Here is a 23,422-nt window from a genome sequence, read left to right on the forward strand (position 1 = left end):
GCATCTCACCCTGCTCACGGGAACATGGCCACAGCACACACAGGGACTGTGAGGTTCAAAGCATCAGCAAGGAACAGGAGGTTTGACAGTCTCATGAAGAAGTCCCAAGTCTGAAGGTGTAGCATGAGCAGGCAAAACAGACTCGATTCTTTCCATGACTGGAGACACTTGCATTCCACTGCACCCATCTTGGTTCTAAATGTAAGAGGAACAGGAGGGAAACACACAGGGGCCTCTTCCCTCAATATCATTGCACCAAAAACAGCTTGGCAGGGGAATGAATCTGGTGATATTTTTGTAACCGCCCACAGGGACTTGGAGACTCTTGACATGTGGCATGAGGCCTGAGTCACCCGCCTCGTGGCGATGCACAGTTGCTCTTGTTTGTAAGAGACGCCACTTCTCAAAGTGTCATTTCCGTTGTTGCCATAACCTGCCTGGCTTACAAGGAACCTGTGTCCTAAGTCTACCCCCTGCATTGGGCTCGGTGACCCCGGGTCCCTGGGGCCCACTGAGTGGAGCCCTGGAAAGAGCCAGGGGCTGGTGTGGTCACTGACAAAGAATGCGCCCTGGGTCTGCGTCACAAGCTCTCAGCTGTTGCTTCCTCATATCCGGCATGCCTCCGTCCCCAGTGCCTGCTGGGGGCATGGACGGGATCCTGGCTGCTCCCACGGCTCCCACACCCCCAGCCACAGGTAGCCATGAGAAGTAAGACCATGACCGTGAATGAGAGGAAGAAGCTATGAGGGAGCTTCTCTCACTGCAGGGAAGTGTGGTGCCATGGGGCAGAGACTGCATTTCTCAGACAGCCCTGTCTACCACCATTCTTGGGGCCACAGCTCCCACATAGGTCTAGCTTCAATGTGGCACGTTTGGATGAGAGAAGGGCAAGGACTTGACACGAAACTGAGTACATCACCTTCATCCAAAACAAGGGGACCGTGGCATGACTTCCTACTGGAGGACTTCTGTCCAGTTTTTCTGATGAACTTGCTGGGTGGATGAGAAGAGGTTCATTTACAAAGCTGCTCCTATTAATGCTGAACACCAGACCATCTGACTTCCACGGAGAGTAAGGGGTCAGCTTTGAATTTTAACTATTTTAACACAGTGCTCTATTTATTTTAACACTAATTTTGTTCTTATGAACATTCACAATTAAAGCTAATTGTGGTAGAATTCGCATAATGGAAATCAGCTATCTGAACCATTCTCTTTTTTTTTTTATTTATTTTTTGACAGGCAGAGTGGACAGTGAGAGAGAGAGACAGAGAGAAAGGTCTTCCTTTGCCGTTGGTTCACCCTCCAGTGGCCACCGCGGCCAGCATGCTGCGGCCGGCACACCGCGCTGATCCGATGGCAGGAGCCAGGTACTTATCCTGGTCTTCCATGGGGTGCAGGGCCCAAGCACTTGGGCCATCCTCCACTGCACTCCCTGGCCACAGCAGAGAGCTGGCCTGGAAGAGGGGCAACGGGGACAGAATCCGGTGCCCCAACCGGGACTAGAACCCGGTGTGCCGGCGCCGCAAGGCGGAGGACTAGCCTAGTGAGCCGCGGCGCCGGCCTGAACCATTTTCAAGTACACAACACATTGGATACATTCTCATGGCTGTGTGATCCTCCCCTTGGTGAGCCACAGGCCTCTTTTCATCTTGCGTCACTGAAACTCTGCTCCCCCTGCCCTTAAAAACAACTCCCATGGTCCTGGGTATCACCACTGTGTTTTCTGTATGAATTTGACCTCTCCAGGCAATTCGTGAGAGTGGAGTCGAACTGTATTTATCCTTTTCTTTCTTTTTTTTTTTTTTTTTTTTTTTTTTTTACTATTTATTTAATTATTTGAGAGGCGTAATGAGAGAGGAGACAGGGAGAGAGAGAGAGATCTTCCATCTGCTGGTTTATTCCCAAATACCTGCAACAGCCAGGGCTAGGCCAGGCCAAATCACAAGCCGGGGACTCCAGCTAGGTCTCCCATACAGTAGCAGGAACCCAATTACTTGAGCCATTATCTGCTGTCTCCTGGGCACAGCAGCAGGGAGCTGGGTCAGAAGCAGAGCAGCCAGGACTCTGCTCCAGCGTGGGATGCAGGTATCCCAAGCTGTGTCACAACGCAGCCCTGTGTTTGTCCTTCTGCGAGTAGCTTACTTCTCTGGGCACGTGTCCTCAGATTCCTCTGTGATGAATTCCCCTCCTTTCCTAAGCTGAATCTTTGTGTTTATTTAGTCCATTGTGTTATCAGAAATTGCATTTGAAAATATCTTTTCTTAGAAAAAGAGAGAGCAGGAAGGCATAAAGTTGTCAATAGAAGCAAAGTGAGGAGTTTCATAATATATAAATAGATAAAAGACAGCAATAGCAACTATTTGCAAAATAATTATTATTCTGTTGTGCTCAGGGCAGCTTTGGCAATTTTTCTTTCCCTGGCGTAAGCATGAGAATATACGACCATGTGCACATGCACACCCCCTGCCCCCCACTCCTCTCCCTTCTCATTCTCATCCTTACCTTTTTCAGGGCAAGAGCTGAGTTTTACGTTGGAGTGGAATGCATAGCATTTTCTAACATAGAGCTATACGTGCTAGAGAGATTTGTGTTTTATATTTGCAGCCCAGACAATTCTCTCTGCTGCAGGTTGGGGTGTTTGTCAGTTTAGCATCTGTCTGCTTGCTCCTCCGGCTCTTGTCCTGTGCATTGCTCATTGGGCTCTGCTGTTCTTGTTCTCAGCTTTGCTCTTATCCTTGGCACTGCTTCCCTCCACCTAAGCTCTGCCGATTTCTCTTTGGTTTATTCATGGGGATTAAAGAAGTACAACATTGTCGAGTGCTCCGTCACATCAGATTTCAATCTCCTGCCCTTTGTTTAAACCAATATTACCACTCTATTCCCGCTTCATAGATGAGGAAACTGAAACTCAGAAAACTTGTTATTTTTAAAAATACTTATTATTTACTTGAGGGGAAGAGTTACATAAAGAGGGAGAGACAGAGATAAAGGTGTTCCATCTGCTGGTTCACTCCCCAGAGCTGGACCAATCCAAAGCCATGGGCCAGGAGCTTCCTCCAGGTCTCCCACTCAGGTGCAGGGGCCCAAGTGCTTGGGCCATCTTATACTGCTTTCCCGGGCTGTTAGCAGGGAGCTGGATTGGAAGAGGAGCAGCCAGGACATGAATCGGCGCTCATATGGAAGGCTGGTATTGTAGGTGGCAGCTAAACCAATTGTGCCACAATGCTGGTGCCACGCTTATTTTGTTTCTGTCTGTGTAAGGGTCAAGATATAGATAAAGCATTTCTGAAGCCAGATTCCAGATGCTGCCTCACACAGGAGCCATCAGTTACTTCTGTCTGTGTCATCCAACTTTGACCTTCAGCCTGATGGCCATGTTTGTTCTCCCTCTTCTGAAGGAACTGCAAGCTTTAGAAGGACGCAGCCCAGAGCTCTACACCTCTGGAAAAAGTGCATTGGGAAAGACCAGCACAGTACCTTGCATGGCACTTCCTTGTGTCTTGGTCTGTCTTCTGCTGCTGTAACAGAACACCACTGTGGATGGGGTGATCGATCAAGAAATAGAGTTGGATTTGGCTCATGTTTCTGGGGGCTGGAAAGTCGAGAGTTCGGCATCAGCATTGATTCAGCTCCTGTGACCTGGTGAATAGCAGTACCAGCAGATGATGAGAGGCAGAGGGGACCTGAAGTCACACCCACTTCTCTAACGATGGCATCAACCTATTCATGTGTGTAGAGCCCCCGTGACCTAAAGATCCCTCACTAGGCCCTGCCTCCCAATACTGCTGCCTTGGGGATTCAGTCTCCCACACATGAAAATGAGGAGCCATTCAAGCCTTCGCAGATTACTGACTGATACCTGAATGGGGTAGGGAAAACAGTTGAATAAAATGTATTTAAAAAATTAGCATTTTGCCTGAAATTTATTAATACTCAGTTATAGCTAAGAAATTACGTATATATGACTAATATACACAAGGGCACTTCAGATGTTCCTAGAAACAAGGAATTAAAAGAGAGGCTTATTTTGGCACAAAAATCTTGAGATTCATGCATACAAGGAGTCTTGCACAGTATGGACAAAGTATGCTTGTATTCCAGGATTTTTTTTTTATTTTGCACCAAAAATAAACTCCTCCTCAATTCCATTTTTCTCCTTCAGTGGTCATGAGGTGAGGGAAAGGAGAGGAATGCCTGGGCCACTCTGACCAGAAAGGGAGGACGTAGAAGGGCGTGGGGAAGGAGGGCTGCCTTCCGGTTGGATCACCAGTGTGTGCCTGAGCCCCCGGGCATTTTGTCTCGCCTCCTGTCTCTCCTGTCTTTCCATCCACTCCACACAGACGTACGCATCTCAGGACATCTTTGTGGAGACCGATGAGATAGTGCAAGTGGAACCCTGAGAGAGCCAGGCATCTGGTGCTCACCAAGCATCAGCCACAGAGACACAGTAGTCCTAGCACGGGGCAGCCTCTTGAGACACACTCAAGGTGCCATACTGCAGGCAGGTACTGAGCAAGTGGCCAGTACTGAGGAAGTTTTAGGCATCGTTCCTTACGTCTGGATTACAACTCTCCAGTTGTGACAGGACAGACAATTGTGATGAATTGAGGTATTTTTTGAGAAGAAAATGTGATCAAAGGCAATTTTGGCATGATTGCTATTAAAAAGGAAGCTTGATTTTTTCATTTGTGAATGTCTCTTGCTCAATTCCTTGATTTGTAGATAAAAGAATAGCATCATTGAATCATCTTCAAATTCCTTCTCTTTTACATCTTCAAATTAGGAACACCTGTCAGGGTACTCATGTGGAAAATTCCATGAACAGACAATAACCCCAAAGGAATCAAAGTGGACTTTTTTCCAGGAACATCTCTACGGTTGAGAGAGTCAGAGACTTTCGCTTCTTCCAGCATGCTGGGGTTATGAGGTTGGATTTCCTTCCTCTCTTTGGCTCACCTGTGAGTGAGGCTCTCGGTGCTGTTTTGTTTTCCCTGGTGAACAAGCCTGCCCGTGGGTGAGGGTGGCAGTCAGCTCTCCCATCCATGCCTTTCATCTCCTTTCACCACGAAGAAATGATAGCAAAGAGCATCCTTTACAGGACTTGACTGAGAGGTGGTTTTTGCTGTGTGCCAGTTCCCTGAATGCCTCCCACATGCTTATGTGTAGACCGTAAGTATATTATGTCACCAGTTTTACAGCTGCAAGACACAGAGAGCATCAGTGACTTCCCAAAGTTGCATGTTTTGCCTCTGTCTGAGAAAAACCTTGAAATGTAGTTCACCTCTCGGTCCATGGCAATGCCCACATCTCCCCTAGGGGCTATGAATTCACTGACTACGTCTGGCAAATGATTCAGATTTTTGTTCCATTTTTGCCAAGATAATAATCTATAATTACATGTTGGAAATATGGGGGCCCACGTTATGGCACAATGGGCTAAGCTTCCACCTGCAATGCTGGCATTCCTTTTGGTGCTGTTTCGAGTCCTGGCTGTTCCACTTCACATCCAGCTCCCTGCTCATGAGCCTGGAAAAGCAGCGGGAGATGACCCAAGTGCTTGGGCCCCTGCAGACACGTGGGAGGCCCGGATGGAGTTCCAGGCTCCTGACTTCAGCTTGGCTCAGTCCTGGGTGTTGTGGACAATTTGGGGAATGAACCAGAGGATGCAAGATCTCTTTCACTCTCTCATTCTCTCTCTCGCTCTCTTTGTAACTCTGCCCTTCAAATAAATAAAATAAAATCTTTTTAAAAAGTGCAAAACCATTTTGGTGATCAGGACACGTCTCCTGCCCACTCCCTTATGTCTCGTGCTACTCTAAAGCCTCAGTTTGGGGTTTTGTGGCTGCTTCCCTTCTCACTCGAGGGATGCACCATTACTTGCTTTTCTTAGTTTCTTAGTCTCTCAGTATTTTCATGTGTATTCATTTTTATTGGTTGCCTTTGCGACTTTGAAGCATATTTAAATTTGTTTTGTTGTTCCATTAATCTTTGGCAACATTTCTTGACTCTTCCCTTTGGAAAATGATATTATTGTACCTAGCCTTGTTCCAGTCTTTGCTCTGCATTTCTACCTTTGCCTCTTTAAGTTACCTGTGCTTTTACTGGTTGCAACCACTTCTGCCTGTTTGCTGACCCTAACTCTGAAGACCAGTAAATGGCGTTAGCCTTGTATGACTATGGAAGTGCTGTGCCGTGCCACAGGCTTCTCAACAGATTCCCCCACGACGGAGGCTGCCCAAGCTCATGCCATGCTTGGTACTCTTCATATCTCTACCATTCTTTTCATGGAGAATATTCTGTCAGTGTTTTCCATAGCTGCGCCCTGCACATTTTTCAACCACTTAAGCCCATTTTTTACTCAAACAAGTTCCCTTTGTACCTCCTGCCTCATCCTATGAGTTCTTGTTTCAGGTGGTGGAGGTTGTCCTCAGGCCTGAAGGTCAACCATCTGGGTCTACATATCTGGAATTTTTTTATTCTATTCTCATCTATGATTGGCACTTCAGTGGGTATGAATTCTTGTTGAAGATCATCTCACAATGTTCCAAAGGCACTATTCCTTTGTCTTTATTAGAAAGTATTACTAATAATAAACCTGACATTTGTCTTATTTCTGTCAATAGGTGACTCAATTATTTCTCTCTGGAAAGTTTTAGGACATTTAAAAAAATTCTTACTGCTGTGTTCAGTGTGTTGAGCCTTTGGTGGTAAGTTTCATTTCAGGTCGTTCCTTAGTAAAGTTTTCTGTTACTTCTGCTATTTTTGTTGTTCTATCATTTCTTCTGTTTTTGCTCATTTTCATTCCATTTTCTCAGATTTTTATCAGTGTGATGTTGGCCCTCTCACATGAATCTTCCCTGAGTTCTTTGCTATGTTTAACTTCATTCTAAGATCTGGGAGAATTTTAAAATTTTATTTTTAAGTACTTTTGTTGTAAACTACAAATGTGTCAGTAGTTCTGTGCTTAATCTCTGAGAGAAGTTACTTTGTGCAGTTCTCCTCCACCTTGGCAGACTCCTCCACTGCCTCAATAAGGAGCTTGGTCCTTAAACGGATAACCTCGATGCTCAGTCTTTTTTGTCCCTTTTGCTAAGATTTGCACTAAAGTGATGCTTTTAGATGAAAAATGAATTGTTTTCCTGCATAGTAAATATGACGACAGACTTTTGTGAGGAATAGTAATGAGGGAAGATGCTAAATGGGCCTTGGAAAAGGCTCATTTACATCAACACTTCATCTTAGCAGGCTGTTTGGGATACTGAAGACAGCACAGACTTTGTGTACTATGCCAGCTTTTCCATGTAACCTTGAGTGAATTACTTAACCTCTCAAACCCAGGCTCAAGCGGATAAAAATACCCTTTTCAATTCACAAGATTACTGTAAGACAATACAGAAAAGTGCGGGATATCGGTAAGTGCTTCATCAATTCATCCCATAAGGCGTCATATTTATAGTGTGTTTGGCAGGGAGTCTGCAGCAGTGCAAAGCCCCAGGGCTGTTTCTCTCCAAGATGGAGCCTCCTGGAAGGCAAGGTGCAGCAGTGCCGTGTTTGCTGCACGCCCCCTAGTAGCGAGGTCGCACCAGGGCTACAGGTGTGCTCTCTCCGTTGATGTGATCGGAGGTGGAAAGGGCTCTGGTGGAGCATGCAGAGATGCGTGAGGAGAGAGTAAAAGATGGAGATAAGGAGAGAGGGCTGAGCAAGAGCCTGAAGAACCCAACTTAGAATAATTGAATTAGAAAAACCGAGTTCATCACCAAACATAGGAGAGACAAGATTCTCTGTATAGAAGGAGAGAGTGTTTAAAAATGTAAACAGCTCCTTAGGAGTGCAATAGGAAGATCACTGGTCCAGAAGCTTAGCATTTTCAGAACCTAACTTTAGCACGGTACTGATTAAGACTCGGCTTTGGAGAAAAGTACCAGGTCTGTTTCTACCTTGATAATGATAGGATTTTCTTTTCAAATCTAGAGTGTTACCCTCGTCTGAAAAGATTATCACATCATTTTATGGAGAAAAGAGGTTTATATCTTTGGTAAATATTCATTAGATGAATCAAGACAATAAGATGTGTAAGACTTCAAATCAGATGAACAGGAAGCCAAGAAAATATTACAACACTCAATTCTATAAAGGCAAGCACAAAACTTTATAGGATGTATATAATTCTGAATAAATCGAGCCCAAATTTTGAAGAAGCTGCCAATTAATCAGTCCTGTAATGTTCAGATCCATGCTTTTATAGAATTGAGTTTATGAGAAAATAATTATAATCCACAGAGAAGAATGGTTTTGTTTCAACCTCATCGATCAGATTCACATTTTACAAGCATAAATACATCAACACAAATGTAGTATAAGTATTTGTTGCGATAATAAAGGATATTTATTAAAAATTTAGTCTAACATTTATGATGAAATGTGAAGCTATTCAAGTGCTTTGTACAAATAGACTCCATAGGGGTCTTGATAAAATAGCAAATGAGTTTCTTAATGTTATGAGCTCTTTGAAAATAGTCCATGAAAAGAAGCTATATTGTTTTCCAGCACAGCAATTGTTACCAGATGTCCATCACTGGTAAAGGTAGGAGAAACAATTTGGGTTTAGTCAGTCACATTTTTCCAGAATTTCAGTGAAGCCGCATGAGATAGTTAAATCGTGCATTACCAAGTCTTGGTTGTCAGTGCAGGTCTTGAGTCTCAGGAGATTTTGAAAGAATGTCCAGTTATTGACTTGTTGCAGAATGAGCATCTCCAGCAAAGCCAGGTTCAACTGGGCTGACAACCAGAGCACAAAGAAGCCCACGCCTGACACACTGGGGAGCGTAACACACAGTACGGACTTGAAGAGAAGGTGCAATGGGTGGGACTTGGTTTCATGAGACCACAGCGGAAGCATAGGAAGGTGATCATGAGATGTGTCACTACACCTTACTACAGCACAGATTCTCTGAGAACCACTTCCTCATTTCTTCTCATGGGCATGAGCAGCCTGACTGGCACTTAGCAAAAATCACAGCCACAGCACTACTAATGCTTGGGATACTTCCGTTTCAAATCGGACAAAGGATGCTGTGGGGATCCATGAACTTCAAGGAGCTGAATAGACATAGGACTTCCTAATTGTTTCGAGAACTTGACCTCCTTTATTAAAAAAATAAATTACCCTATATACCCTCCTCTTCCTCTAAAGGAGCTCTGCCCAGCAACATTTTTATCCTGGACATTTTTTCCTGGAAATTTGCCTGGAACTTGAAGCTTGCAGCTGTTAGTGATGTTTCCAAGCCAATGACAATGAGCTATGCTCCTGTCATAGCTATTCCCATTTGTGTTCCTAAACCTGAGCAATCCTATAAAAATATTCTGCTGTGACTCACGGAGAAGTGGTAGCGGATGGATACTGGCCAAGGCAGGCAGAGATGTGCAGGGTGTGTCTACAGCAGGTGCTGTCAGGACAGATTAGGAAAGAGAAGGGAGGACACCCTTCCCAGGAGGAATTGGAGAGCCCCATCAGGAGGCCAGTGACTTTCTCTTTAGCTGCCAAGCAAGGTCACTGAACTCAGGCTTGTAGGGGGATTCTCAGAAAGTGCTGAACAATTGCATTGTCAGCCGATTAATTTGGACATTCACAGTAAAGCAGAATAATCAAATCAAACGGAGAGCAGCCAGGATCATCGGCTTGTCCCTAAACGCATTCACACAGCACTGCCAAACTCCATTTTAGACCAAACCCCGCACACAGATGTACCAACAAGGCTCGTGACTAACTTCCCGGTTTCTTGACTCAGTTTGGCCTTCAGTGGCCTGTCCCTGGTTAGCTGTCAATTCCCCAAAACTACTGCACCAATCTTTCAAGACTTTGAGTGACATCAACTGATTTCCTGGCCCTCACACTCTCAATGTGATCTTTTCCTATTTCATGGACCATGGGTATCACTAAAGGCAAATTCCTTTCCTCCCTTCAACTCTTTCTCTTGTCCACTTGCTCAGCACTGCATAATAAACTCCTCCTTCTTTGCTTCCAAGGGAGATGGAGTCCATGCCCAGCGGAAGCCATCATTCCTTTGTCTTATTTGACCCTGCCCGTTCCTCCTTACCTCTTTCAAGCTTCCTCCTGAAATTTCCAATGGGAATATTGTTAATCTGCATATTCATAGATACTCAGCTTTTTTTCCTCACTGTCTTTAGTTCCCATGTGGGTACAGGGGCTGAGTACTTGGGCCATCATCGGCTGCTTTCCCAGGGACATTAGCAGGGAGCTGGGCTGGAAGCAGAGCAGCCAGAACTCACAACAGCGTTCTGATATGGGATGCCGGTGTTGCAAGCAGTGAGTGAACCCACTGTGCCCCAACACCAACCACTTTCACTTCATTATAACTCTTAGATGAGGATGACCAAGAGGTGATCCTGCAAACATTTTAAAGGATGTTCTCTATTTTCCCAGGACTTCCCTAATCCTTTCAAAGTCCAATCATTTTTGAAGACACTGATCATGTCATCTGCATGGAGAGCCCTGAGTGCTCCTTCTCTTAATCACTTTCCTATGTCTCCCAGAGTTAGTCATTCTACCGTGTTTTCCTCCTCCACCTATGCATGCTTTTACATGAGTATATTTATGTAGAACATATAATACCTAATCAAATTTTAACTTTATATCAATGGGTTCAGTTTGTACACCTGTATCTCATCTTTACTTCTTAATCCTGTATTGTATTTGTGAGATGTATCTCTGATGCTACACATAGTTACAGTTAATAAATGTATCTTCTACATACCATGCCACTGTTTTATTCATCTATCCTCATTTGGATGGATATTTATGTTTCTTCCAGTGTTTTGCTGTAGCGAACTATGCTGTACAGACAGTATCTGCTTGTCTCTCCAATATGTGTGGACTTGCTAGGCTGGACACTCATAGTGATGGGATTTTTCAGATCATAGCATCTGCACATTTTTTTATCTTATTACAAATAGTCAAGTTATTCTCCAATTAGTTGTGCTAATTTATGTTACTAGTAGGCATGTATGAAAGTTCTCATTGCTAATACTAATATATATAATTAAAATTATTGAAATTTCTAAATTTTATAATTATTAAAATTACTAAACTTTAATTTTTGCAAATTTGATGGCTTGGAAATGACATTTCATGGTTTTTGAGATTGACTCAAAATTCTCATGGCTGAGAATTTCCCCGTATCCTTTAGCTATTCAAGTTTCCCAATCTCTTTGTAATTTCCTATTTTCATGGTTTTCCTTACTGGTTTGAAGCAGTCTTCCCCAGTTCTTGGTGATGGACTTCCATCATGTTTGGTGAGTTATAAACATCTTTACTCTGTGGCTTGTCTTAGAACTTTCTAATTATGTTTTTTAAAATTTAGATAGAACAAAACTTCCTGTTTTTAAAGTCTCTTTGAAGAAAGATGCCCATGCCACAGTTGTCCTCAAAGTATTTCTACTAGATTTTCCTTACTATATTTTAAAAATTTCCCTTTCAAACTTTACAACTAGGGCTCTTAAAATATATTATTTTACATATTGCAGGCATGATTTAATTAATTTATCTCCCTCTCCCTTCCTAGCTCTTCTACTTCCAGATCTTGGAAGATTTCCAGTTTGTGTGTGTTGTATTCTGTTTGCACACTACACCAATGGGTAATCAAACTGGTGTCCTGACTCGGCTGCTGACACGCCTTCTCCACTGCAGGCTATGTAACTGTCTCCTGACCAGCCGTCTTTGGTAGGACCCAAATTAACCCAAACTGTCTTTCCTTCTGTTTCCTCCCTCAGTTGGTAACATTCCAGATCCAGTTTGCATGGGACACAGTAGAGAAGGAGGAAACTAGCATTGCTGCCTGTCACCTGTGTGCATGTGGAGCGAGCTCAGGTTACGTGGGTGACACTATGCCTCATTTTCTCTCATCTAAAAATGGGAGTGATGGTAGATCTGTCCTCATAGTATTTCAGTGAGCACTAACAGCACAGGAACACGATTATGTGTGTGTGTGTTTGTGAGTGTGTGCATGTGGCTGCGGACAACTCCTGGCACTTGGACAGCACCACACACTATTAGTTAGCATAATTCATTATAACAGTACTTCAAAACATTTCTGGAAAATGGAAGTAAAATATAATTTTCCAGTGATTAAGACACCCACATCCCACGTTGGAACACCAAGGTTCAGTATTCTTCTCTGGCTTCTGACTCCAGCTCCCTGATAAAGCAGACCCTGGGAGGCAGCAGTGGTGGCTCCAGTGATTGGTTTCCTGCCACATATGTGGGAGACCTGGATTGAGCTCCTGGTTCCGGTTTTAAACAGCAGATTAGAACTCTGTCTCTTCTGTCCTTGTCTGTCTCTGCCTCTCAACCAAATTAAAAAAATTAAAAATAACAGCAAAAAAGAAAAATTTATTTAGTGCAAAATCCGTTTGAAATCCATAAATAATTTTGCCTATGATGCATTTCTATTAACTTTTCGGAGACTCCCTCATGTTCCTATTATCTGCCGAACAGGCATTTTAATATCCACTGCTAAATGGGAACCAGAAGTTTTTGTGGGCTAAGTATGCAGAATAAGGTCCCAGTGTTGATGAGGTGCACTTTGTAGAAGACCTTGTACTCCTCTCTTTTCTGAAAAGGACATGGCTGCATACAACTTGAGGTCTCACTCTCCCCACATTGATAATATCCCCACGTTCATCACATCTCGTGGAAATCCATACAGAGAGTGGCTTGAACTTCCTCTTTCCCAGGAAGCCATCTCTCTGGTCTGGCTTTGCTCTGCCCCGGCTTTCACTTGCTCCCCTGGGGGCCAGGATGCAGAGTGCCTGGGGGCCATGAGCACCCCGGCAGTGGCACAGCTGTGCCGTCCTGGAGCTCGGCAGCCTAAGTGTGACCCAGGGCTGTTTTGCTGCTTGAGTGTTGTGCCTGTTCTCCAGCTGTTCCTATTAAGATAATTAATATAATTAACAGTAAAGGCTTTAATTGTAGACTTTTAGTAAGAGACATTGGTAATTAGCACCCAAACCTGATCTAGATACGTAAGACACTTTCATTGAGTACCTACTGAGTGCTTTTTGTCTAGCACCGTATTTATGCAGTACAGTAATCCTTCAAAGGTGGATACAAATTTAAGTCTCATGAACCAAGTCACTGTCATTTCACATGTTAAAGTGTCATACCCAAGATAACTGTCATTTCCTGGGGCTGCTGTTCCAACACGCCACACACCAGGGCTTCCACAATGGAAACTGACTGGCTCACATCTTGGAGACCCAGGGTGAGGCCGTGGTGGGGGCAGCCTGGGCTGCTTGGGCGGCTGCGAGGGACTCTGTTGCCTGCCTCTCTCCTGATGTCCTGCAGCCTCAGGCACTCCCAGGCCCCAGAGGCTCCTTCTCCCTGGGTCTCCACATCTGCTTTCCTTCAGCCGTATCTGCTTCTGTGCCTCAACCTCCCCTTCGGAGAAGGATGCAGACATATTGGATGCAGGCCCTTCCTCAATCTGACCATCTGCAAAGATCCTATCTCCCAATAGTGGCACTAGGGTTTAGGACCTCAGCATCCTTGCAAAGCACACGGGCTTAGCTGTTAGGAAGCGGCTGGGCTACGACACAGATTTGCAGTCCTCTTGCGTCAGTGCCCACTGCCCTCAACACTCCCCACTCCATTGCCTGCATGGAGCCTGGCCTCTACCCACAAAGCCTTGCAGCGCTCAGAACACCGGTTTCCTGCATCACTGTCTTCATTTTCTATTTGCAGCCTCCTTTTCCTCCAGATTTGTATCTAAACACGCTCAAATATGTCCTGTCTTAGAAAACATGTTTCCAGTCTTATGTCCCCTTTCGACTATTACCTTATCTCTCCTCTGCTTCTCATCTGGGGAGTTGCAAAAAAATCCCCCTGCCTGCCCTCTGCCCCACTTTTCATCCAGCCTTGACCTGCACGGTCTGATTTTGCAATGATCTTACCACCAGAGTGGTTCCTCTTGGGTTGTCAACAATTCCATGACACTGAGTTACAGGGAGATTTTCTCATTGTTAGCTTTTTTTTAAAAAAGATTTATTTATTTATTTACTTATTTGAGAGGTAGAGTTACAGACAGAGAGAAGGGGAGACAGAGAGAAAGGTCTTCCATGTGTTGGTTCACTCCCTAGATGGCTGCAATGGTTGGAGCTGGGTTTATCCAAAGCCAGGAGCTTCTTTCAGGTCTCTCACATGGGTATAGGGGTGTAGCACTTGGGTCATCTTCTACAGCTTTCCCAGGCCATGGTAGAGAGCTGTATCGGAAGTGAAGCAGCTGGGAGTCTAACCGGTGCCCATATGGGATAGGAGGAAGCTTAACCTGCTACACCACGGGGCCGGCCACTCACCACATTATCCTAATGGTCCCCTGCTCTGCACCGTTTGTGTCTCCGCTCCCCAGTTCTCATGTTGAAGCTCTAATCTCTGGAGTGGCATCCCTAGGTGGCAAGACTTCCGGGTATTGGTTAGGTCAAGCAGGAGGAGCCTTTGGGAATGAGATCAGTTCCCCTTTAAGGAGTAACCAGAGAGAGAATTCTTCCTCTCTCTCTCCCTTCCCCTTGTGTGAGGACACAGCAAAGAGGAGAGAAGCTGGTCATTTGTAAACCAGGAAGAATCCTCACCAGGAGCCACATCAGAGCACTTTGATGTTGAATTCAGACCCATTAGAAATACATGTGCTGTGAAGTAACTCAGTCTATTGAATTTTGCTATTGCAGCTCTAATACAACCCCTCGACACATTTTCTTCCACCATTCTGTCCTTGAAATTCTATGTTCTTATTATATCATTTTAATGTTTCTGTCCTTGTGGGCCTCTTAATCTTCACAACAGATTGGGTCCCTCAGCACTTTCTTTCTTGCAAATGGCTTCACTCCTGCCCCATTCTGATGACCCCCAGCAGTGCTGAACTTTGCCCTGCATATCAGACTGCCTCGCCAACATCTCCAACAATGTGTCTCCCAGTACTTAAAGACAAGACTGTCCAAAATGAACTAAAAACTCCCCACTACCCCCAAAGCTGTTCTTTCAGATAATAGCAGTGTCTTCAGTGTCATTCTTTTTTTTTTATTTTTTGCTTTTTTTTGAAAGAGTTACAAAGATAGAGAAGCAGAGGGAGAGAGAGAGAGAGAAAAATCTTCCATCTGTTGGCTCACTCTTCAAACGACTACAATGGCCAGGGCTGGGTCAGGCCAAAGGCCAGAGTCAGGAGCTTCATCAGAGTTTTCCATATGGGTGGCAAGAGCCCAAGCCCTTGGACCAATTTCTGCAGCTTTCCCAGGCACATTAACAGGGAGCTGGATTGGAAGTGGAGCAGTCAGGACTCGACCTGGCACCCATATGGGATGCTGGTGCTACAGGCGTTGACTTTACTTGCTGCACCACAAGCTGCAACACCCCCGTCCCAAAGCAATGTCATTCTAAAAATTTGTTAGACCAAAACTCTAGAGGTCAATTCTGGTTTTGAACTCTTACTCTCCTACTGCTACTCCCCTCCACCCCCACATCTGCCTCCAATGACTGAATGCAGTATTTCTGTTACCTAAAATAGGGCAAAGGGATTGAGTACCCTAGAAAGTAAAGGTAGAAGATTCTAGAAAAATAGCTCCTTTATTTCAACTTTCCCTAGAAACTTAACTTTTAAGAATTTGATAATTCCTTAGTCTTTCAAATTAGAAATCGTACATGAACAAACAACTTCAACAAAACATATTCAGGAAGAACTCCTTTGGCTTACAATGAAAAATAAAATGAAATAACACAATCCTTGGAGACAACAACACTTTTCTGTATCTCTGCTTTCCTAACCAGGCCTTAGAGACATCCCCAATTCCAGGGAGCCCTACTTCCCCAGCCTCCACGACCCAGGTCTTGCAAAAACACAGTTGTGAGTTTTTAACATCTAGGATCTTGTATTTCACTTTAAAGAGCATTTTGTCGGGTATCAGATCCCCATCTTACTGTGGAAGCTGTAGAAGCACATCTGAACCATTACAGTCTTAATTAAAAGGGAGAATTCAGAAGACTCAGTGGGCCTGGGCATCAGGGCGGGGTGTGAGACTCCAGTATTTTCTCTGCAGGGTAAGGAGGTCCCATGAGGCTGGACATAGTCTGCAACCAAGGGGTAGGGAGCAGGAACTGCAGGAGACAGAGACCCTGAAAACACAGAACCACATTGTAAAAGCCTAGACAAACCGCCTGTGATCTTTCATGGAATTGACATCTATAGCAAGCAGCAGCGACTCACTTCATTCTTTTCCTGTCCTTAACTAGGAACAGACCAGCCTTCTGGGAGCCTCTCAGAGAGGGCTGGGGGAGGGGGGAGGGCCGGAAGGGGGCGGGGTGAGGCTGAGTGCAATGCTGGGGGCGGAGGATCCCACCTGAAGGATTCAGGGAAATGAATCTGGACGCTCTGGATTTTGGTTTTGTTTCACTTTAGGAAGATAATGGTTTATGGTTGCTAAGTAAATCCAGCTAATAAAGAGTAGTATTTCCCATTTCTTCCAAATGCAGACGCTGTACAACTACCTGTCATCCAACTTGCTGTGCACAGCTTGCATCAACATGACAGCTTGGTGGCCTTTTGCGAGCTTGCCTGCCTGTGACCTGCACTGAAAATGTGAGACTGGGGAGAAAATGATAATGGAGAAGACTGGGGGGGGAAGTTCCCTGACTTTCGTCAGTGGCCCATATGTCTAATGGTTTAATCACGTGTCAGTGGTTTAATCATTAATGCTACAAAGCACATATCATTTTCATTTTACAGGATAAATAAACTGAGGCCCTGCATGAAAGATGGTTTGTCGAGTTCTGTGCCTGAAGCTGAAATCTATAATAATATTTTTATAACAGAGGCTCCATGCTCCAGTGTATTCCTGCTGTGCCCCATGTGACCTTGCAGAAGGTTGAGCTACTGGGAAGTTCCCACCATCACCCCAATTTTGCAAAGTGGGCTCAAGGCATTTGGGTAGTTTGTGGCTGGATTTGGACTTTTGCTGAAGCCCATTCACTGCCCTGTCACATTGCTGCCTGGTTAAAGCTGACACAGTCCTGGCCCTTATTTTTAGGGCTAACTCCAGCTCAAATCATGGGACCACTATCCTGACCTCCAGAGGAGAATTGTTGTGACCTAACACTCGGTTTGAGGGCTGCTCCCAACACGTGCGCAGAGTTGTCTGTTCCCCACTGCCAGGGCCCAGTGTCCTGCCTTCCTCCTTCTCTACCTCCACCTGGCTCCCTAGGTCTCCCTCTCATTCACCCAATACCACCACCATCCTCTCCTACCCTGCCTTTTCATGGATATGCGTCTTAATTTTACTTTTATTTTTGTATTTTTTAAAGTTGGGGGGCAGGTAAATGGAGAAACCCAGGATGGGTAACAGACTGGGGCCTTAACCAACAGGAGCTGGGCTGGACTGGGGAGCAGAGGTAGCAAGCTCTGTGACCAGCACCCAGGAGCTGTCTGAGGGCACAGGCAATGGTCAGCCGCGGACGGCTCTGGCTTCTCGAGGACAGCCATGGGATGTTCTGGTTCCTGCTCAGTCTGGTGTGTTCTCATTGCCGTCCTCTGCTCCAGCAGGCACACGATGCTGCCCTGGAGACAGCGAACATTTTCATCCTGGCAGATTCCTAAGATTGAGGCTAAATCTTTCAGGCCACAGATTTGGTTTTGAGGTCTGAAGTTACTGGACTGTCAGAAAGAGGAAAATTGGCTAATATTCAGTAGATAAAGCAGAGCAGAGAGCTTCAGTCAGCTGTTGGTGCACAGGACGATATTGGAGACAAGGACTGGGCAACCAATTTCTTACTGGATGAGTTGCATCCATTTAAGAAATGCACAAAGAGTTAAATGATGTCCAGGTTTGCAAAATGCTTATAATTATCTTCAGGGGATTTATAATCTACCTATTCGACGTCAAGCACAGGGACAGAGGCAAGGCCAGAGACATGGGAAAAACCCATTCTCAACTTGAAGAACTCCATCCAGTACAGATGGAGAGCCTGGGAACAAGTGTGACAGCATACCTGGCCCAGTTTTCACCGGGAGCCTGTGTGACATGTGAGGGGACTGCAGCAGAAGCAGCAAGTGACCCAGAGGAGGTGCGCAGTGAGAGAGAGGTTTGAGCAGGGTCTGCACACCTGCGTAACCACAGGGAGGTCGAACAGGGCAAAGGACTCTGGCAGGAGGAATGGCGTCAGCACAGTGTCTGTAAGAGGCTGCAGAGCTCAGCTGCTTCTAGCAAGTGAGACGCACACGCCAGGAAGTGATGGGGACCCCAGGCAGTGCCCGAAGTGGTCAGCGCTCTGCTGGATCCCCCCCGTGGGTATCCCAGGCCTAGAGGCAAGTCAAGTGGCAAGCTCTGACATAAGGGGTGGAGAAACCGGTATCATGTTTCAATGGAGTTCCTGGCAAATTACATTATACAGAGGCTTGAACACAGGGAAAGCAAGAAATCAGGACTGCTTTTGCAATCAACCATGTATAATGCGTACCAGCACCACGCACTAAAACATTCTGCAAAGATGGAGATATTCTGTATTTGTGCTGTCCAGTACAGTAACACTGACCACATGTGGCTATTGGGCATTTAAAAAATGGCTAATGTGACCATGGATGTGAATTTTGATTGTATTTCATTATATTTAATTTGAACTTACAGAGCCACATGTGGTTAGTGGTTACTTGACATGTTTTTGACACAGTTCAGCTTGGCAACATTTTATTAAATTTGCCTCATGTTATTTTGAACCAGGGCACAGTTTTCCTAGGCATCACTGGCAACAACAACAACAACAACAATCCCATTTCTATGAAGTGTCTGTCGGTTCCTGGAAAATGGCAACTGCCTTCTTGAAGTTTCTGGCACTGGCAATGGTCTCGTGCTAGATTCTCTCATGATGTGATGAACTGAACCCTAAGACCTGCGTTTGGGAGACTGACAGCTTCTCACTAGTGAGTTACGGCTGTCCCTTACGGGGCCGCCTTCAGGGTTAATACAAAAAGCCTGGTACAGGCCGGTGCCGCAGCTCAATAGGCTAAGCCTCCGCCTGTGGGGCCGGCACCCCAGGGTTCTAGTCCCGGTTGGGGCGCTGGATTCTGTCTCGGTTGCTCCTCTTCCTCTGTTGTGGCCCGGGAGTGCAGTGGAGGATGGCCCAAGTGCTTGGGTCCTACACCTGCATGGGAGACCAGGAGGAAGCACCTGGCTCCTGGCTTCAGATCAGCGCAGTGCACTGGCCGCAGCGCACCAGCTGCAGCGGCCATTGGGGGGTGAACCAACAGAAACAGGAAGACCTTTCTCTCTGTCTCTCACTCTCCCACTCACTGTCCACTCTGCCTGTAAAAAAAAAAAAAAAAAAAAAAAAAAGGAAAAAGAAAAAAGCCTGGTACAGCCCTGAATTGTGTGGCTACAGGGATGTTATCAGCTCAGGGGCAACCCTAAACCAGAAGGGCCGGCAAGCAGCAGACAAATGCTGCAGCCTCCTGATCTTGGCGGGCTCAGGGCTGAGAGTCAGCTTCTCTGCTCCTTGGTGTGTCCCCAGGACATGGAGCTGTGCTTGGCTATGGCTGTCGCCAGCTGATGATGGACTCAGACTTCACTGTCCTCCTCCCTTTCTCCTCTTTTTTTTCCTGGCTGCTCCCTTATTTTGGTTCCCTGGGAAGACATTCCGAGAGCCAACCATGAGCAAGTGTTGACTCAGGACACTGCTTTAGGGAAACCGAGGAGATGAATTGAATGCTTTATGCATGGCCCAGCTGGTGGTGGAGATTTTAGCATGTTGGATACAGTCAGTGGGACAATGGGAGCTGATTTCATGTCTGCATCAAGAGAGATGGGGTTGTCCAGGGTAAACAGTATTGTCTTGCAGGCAGAGGCAGTGGCCTCCAGGAAAGACAAGGTGTTTGTCTGTGGGAGGAAGCTCATGAGATCAGCCCAAGGCAGGGTAAGTCCAAACTGCCAGTACCAGAAAACTATGCTGAGTCAAGTCGGTTCATTGCCACGATTATTAATTGATTGTAAAACACAAGTTGTGATACCTACTCACCAGACATGCAAGAATTGGATGTCCAAAATACTCTATGTTTTTCTTGTGAGCATTTTGATAAAGTAATAAAATTTACATGACAGATAACAGATTAAACAACTTTTCCAAAGATGCCTGTTTTTTTTTTTTTTTTTTAAATCACATTTTCCCCACTCATGCAACTGATATGTGCTCAGGCCTTGTGGTAGTGGGACCTTCTGTTTCTCATCCTCCCAACACCTGTGCTGCAGCATCATATAGTGGACTCAAAAGGAGACAGGAATCATCTTTTATGTGAACAATGATCAGCTTGTCAAATACGCTAAATTGCACAGTTTCTGAAATAAGTATATGTTCAGACAGTCTCTTATTTAATTTCCCTAAGATTGTCTGGTGTGAGTATGTTTCTATCATAGATCAGAATTTGAAAATCAGGAAGGGTACTGCTCTGTCCAATGTCACGTGCAAGGAGGTGGCAAAAGTCAGGCTTGGGGCCCAGCCCTCTGAGTCTGAAACCAGTTTTCGTAAGTGATACCTCACCTGATGGAACCCCTGACATAAAGTTTGTGTACGAAGGCTTAGTTCCAAAGATTGTTTATATTTTTAGAACTTTCTCTAACAATACTTCACCTATTTTTTCATTTTGATTTCAAGAGTGGTAAGATGGGACTCCTGCCTCACCCTTGATTATTTACTGATGCCAGGAATCTTACAAGCGCCACTTTAGACTAGGACTTAAGCCCTTTAGAGCCCTCCTCCCTCTCATTGCCTGGTTATAGCAGAAGTTCTCCTAGAGAATTTCCACATCAAGCCAACAAATTCATTTTTGTTTTAGTCTACACAGCTGAATGCATAAAAACAAATCATCAGCACATTACTACTGCTGTTCACCATAATCCCTCCCCCAAGGAAGGCTTTGACATTCTCATATGCATACATGAGGACTGGGACTCCCTGCAGCAGGTCCAGACTCAAACCCCAGGACTGCCGAAGTGTTTTCTACATTGGCCTAGTGTTTTGCAAAGGGTCAAGCATGGAGAGTCCTAGGAGGACTGGGAATAACATGTGCGGAGCGCCAGCCTACAAGGATGACCTGTGACATCGTTGCCACCACCCTTGTTGATCTTAAGGCCCACAGGAGCACAGGGCCACAGTCCCTGCTGGCCTTGTTTCCTTGCCTCATTCCTCCCTCCACGCCCCTAGTGTGCTCTGTATTCTTCTGTTCTACACCTGCTGGGGTCTCTCGGCTACAGACTAGAAGGCAGGGGACCTGGAGTGAGCTGCATGCTTTGGCTCAAAGTGCTGATTAATTCCTGTAACTCTCACAAGGAGCCATTGGCTCTCATAGATGCCCAATGTCCGGATGCTCTGTGAGTACCTCACCCAGCATGTTCTGTGTGGTCAGATTTCCTGAGTCTCCCTGGGCGTCCATGTCTTCTCACCCTGCTCTTCCCATTTAGTGCAAGGGGCACCCTGCCCAACCTTTACCCATGTAGACGCATGCAGTAGGAGTTTGTCCAGATTTTGAAAGCAGACGTAGTTGGCCATGGTCATTCAGGTGCCTCCATGGGCAGGTTCTGCAGCACAGATCTGAGTTGAAAGTCTACAGGGGAAATGGTTCTAGGGATGAGGCAAGGATGGGAGGAGAGCCAAGGAAGGATTTTATTAAACATTTATGAAATTATGAAAGATCGGTAGCAGGCCAATTAATGGCTGCTTTGCACAGTAATCTGCCATCAGGGAGACGCAACAAAGCAGTCCACTGCACTGGTTTTCAATGTGGAAAGCCATGGCTTCAGCAGAAGTCAGCTTATGAAGAGCCCAGGCAGCTATGGCAGCCAAGAGTTGGGTCTCCAGAAATGGACCTGCCCTGGAGTCGAGAGGCTCCAGGTCAGAGCCACAGATCTCGTTCGCTCTAAGCTGGGAAGCCCTTCACTTGGCCCAGCATCCAAATTAAGCACTACTGTCAAGGAGATGGCCAAGTAGAGTCAACAACATTGCAGGGAGAAATGTATATTAACTAAAAATGTTTTCCTTTTAAAAATGCTACCTATCATCTCTTCAAGCCAGCTCTGCTCCCAGACCAACTAGGTAATGGAAGTCAACAGTGTGCCTCTCCTGTGATGTACCACATGTAAAGAGATATAGATATGTCTGAGCCTCATAACTGGCAAGGCCTTAAGGCCCACCTGATTATTTTCAAGCCCTTTCTGTCAGGTTCAATTTGCTTCTCAATGAGAAACTTGCTCATGGTTTAGACACCTTTAATAATGACTTTGTCCTTGGTTTTAGATCCTGTGAGTTTAAACTGCTTGCTAGATTTGTTTTCTCCAGACTTAAAATGTAAAATTCTAGATGTCCGTGCACATGAAACCTCTGATGGAAGCAGTTTGTGCAAGCTGGAACTGCATCTCCCTGGAGAAGCCAGCTCCTACTACAACCCTGTCTTGACTCCCCTTCCCAAAGACGCCCCTTTTCAGCATGAAGCAGCCAGAGTGATCATTGTCCAGTCCCCCTATCAGATGTTAGGGTACATTTGTGTTAAGGGGGGGATGTGAGGAGTCAGATGGGTTAATAGCTAGTCAGGGTGGTCCAATGGAATTCAGGACGTAAAATATTTGCTTCTTTCCCCAAAACACATTATCTTTAGCAAGAACAAACAGGCTGCCCCCCTTCCTTCAGAAACTCCAAATTTACCACGAGAATAGCAAGGGAGCTCTTCCTGATCTCACAGCTTATTGAGAAAACAAGTTACCTACCCCACCTTTCTGGATGGTTTTTTTGTTTTATAATGAGTAGGCCAGACAGGATGGAGAATTGTAAATCAGGTCTTTTGATGAGATTTTGTCCCTGCCTGGTAACTGAATGCCAATCTGACTGTTAAGGTTTTCTTCCTTCAAAATCAAAAAACCCCAGTGCTATGAGGTTCTTAGGGTTTTTTCCCTGTCTTGGAAGCCATCCTCTGCGCCACTCTAGCTGGAGGTATTGGACTCTAATAAATGTTTTCAAATCTCAAAAAACCCCACATTGTGGCTGCAGGTAACTCAGCTGGATCCTGCAGTGTAGATGGGTCTTGGGGCTCATACATGAGATGGGCAAGGGCACTGAGGCACACACACAATTGTGTGTGATGAGTGTCAGCCCAGGAGGTGTAGTTCCCCTGGCACTTCCTGGGTGGAGATGGGGCATTGGTGAACAGAAAATGCTGGCAGAGAAATGCAGCTTCCAGCAGTGAGTAATGGGCTGACTTGTGCTGAAATATTCAGGAAACGGAACTACAGATGAGGCCTTGACACTGGTTTTGAATTCAAACTGCAACTTTGTGTGGTCTTGGACAAATCATCCTCTAGATACCAACAATGAAGCACTGGGTAG

The sequence above is a fragment of the Oryctolagus cuniculus genome, chromosome 2 (genome assembly GCF_051225735.1).
Source record: "Oryctolagus cuniculus isolate XC-2025 breed Fujian yellow rabbit chromosome 2, ASM5122573v1, whole genome shotgun sequence".
Taxonomy (NCBI): Eukaryota; Metazoa; Chordata; class Mammalia; order Lagomorpha; family Leporidae; genus Oryctolagus; species Oryctolagus cuniculus.